Raw genomic sequence first — 2,195 nt, 5'->3', positions numbered from 1 at the left:
TTAAACTTTACACAGAAATCTATGGTGCCACCACCAACAAAATCTTTAATAAATAAAAAATTTAACAAACACGCAGCGAAAATATAAACGTCATACAATATCTGTCATCGCATGCTCATCTTCAATTAGGGTATCGTTTCGGCGGTATCGATTTATTTCAAATAACAAAAATAATAGATAGTTTGCATAAAAACAAAAATAAACTAACGGTAGATTGTGATGTGAACTCACCGATGATTGTTAAGATCGAGTGAACCACCATCAAAGCAAATAAAACAAACAATTTATTGTCCTTCATCTACTCCATTGGAGGATGAGGAAGAGTTTCTTGCACCTCAGTATCAAAAGCATTGATTCTTATCATTTGAGAGTTCTAAAAAATACTATAAACACCAATCGTCGGTATTATCGGTTGTTAAATCGGTTGTATCTGCCCTTCTTCGGGTTGAACTACAGAATTTTTATTTATTTTTCTTTAAATTTTATTTATGTTAATAAATCCTATTAATGAGAATTCAATGATGTTTGTTATCCTAAGAACTATGAGTCGTGGTTGTTAATTAGACTAAGTTTTTTTTAGGATCGAAAGTTTATAGGCTCAACGCTCTTTTGTGAGATTGGTATAACTCTTTTTGTAACAACAATTAACATTGTTGGGAGTTTTTGCTTTTGAGGCCTTTGAATTTTCTTTTGGCTTCTTTCTTCTTGTATTAAGGGTTGTATGTAAAACCCTAAATCCTTAAATTTAAAAATATTAAACATTACACGGAAATCTACGGTGCCACCACCGACAAAATCTTTAATAAATAAAAAATTTAACAAACACGCAGCGAAAATATAAACGTCATACAATATCTGTCATCGCACGCTCATCTTCAATTAGGGTATCGTTTCGGCGGTATCGATTTATTTCAAATAACAAAAATAATAGATAGTTTGCATAAAAACAAAAATAAACTAACGGTAGATTGTGATGTGAACTCACCGATGATTGTTGAGATCGAGTGAACCACCTTAAAAAAAAAAACAATTTATTGTCCTTCATCTACTCCATCGGAGGATGAGGAAGAGTTTCTTACACTTCAGTATCAAAAGCATTGATTCTGATCATTTGAGAATTCTAAAAAATACTATAAACAACAATCGTCGGTATTATCGGTTGTCAAATCGGTTGTATCTGCCCTTATTCGGGTAAACTACGGAATTTTTATTTATTTTTCTTTAAATTTTATTTATGTTAATAAATCCTATTAATGAGGATTCAATGATGTTTGTTATCCTAACAACTATGAGTCGTGGTTCTTAATTAGACAAAGTTTTTTTTAGGATCGAAAGTTTATAGGCTCAACGCTCTTTTGTGAGATTGGTATAACTCTTTTTGTAACAACATTTAACATTGTTGGGAGTTTTTGCTTTTGAGGCCTTTGAATTATCTTTTGGCTTCTCTCTTCTTGTATTAAGGGTTGTATGTAAAACCCTAAATCCTTAAATTTAAAAATATTAAACTTTACATTACACGAAATCTAAGGTGCCACCACCGACAAACTCTTTAATAAATAAAAAATTTAACAAACACGCAGCGAAAATATAAACCTAATACAATATCTGTCATCGCACGCTCATCTTCAATTAGCGTAACGTTTCGGCGGTATCGATTTATTTGAAATAACAAAAATAATAGACAGTCTGCATAAAAACAAGAATAAACTAACGGTAGATTGTGATGTGAACTCACCGATGATTGTTGAGATCGAGTGAACCACCATCAAAACAAATAAAACATACAGATTATTGCCCTTCATCTACTCCATCAGAGGATGAGGAAGAGTTTCTTGCACCTCAGTATCAAAACATTGATTCTGATCATTTGAGAATTCTAAAAAATACTATAAACAACCAATCGTCGGTATTATCGGTTGTCAAATCGGTTGTATCTGCCCTTCTTCGGGTTAAACTACGGAATTTTTATTTATTTTTTCTTTAAATTTTATTTATGTTAATAAATCCTATTAATGAGAATTCAATGATGTTTGTTATCCTAAGAACTATGAGTCGTGGTTGTAATTAGACTAAGTTTTTTTTAGGATCGAAAGTTTATAGGCTCAACGCTCTTTTGTGAGATTGGTATAACTCTTTTTGTAACAACAATTAACATTGTTGGGAGTTTTTGCTTTTGAGGCCTTTGAATTTTCTTT

Source organism: Lathyrus oleraceus, unplaced genomic scaffold, assembly GCF_024323335.1.
Source record: "Lathyrus oleraceus cultivar Zhongwan6 unplaced genomic scaffold, CAAS_Psat_ZW6_1.0 chrUn0226, whole genome shotgun sequence".
In the NCBI taxonomy this organism is placed as follows: domain Eukaryota; kingdom Viridiplantae; phylum Streptophyta; class Magnoliopsida; order Fabales; family Fabaceae; genus Lathyrus; species Lathyrus oleraceus.
This window is presented reverse-complemented; position numbering follows the sequence as displayed.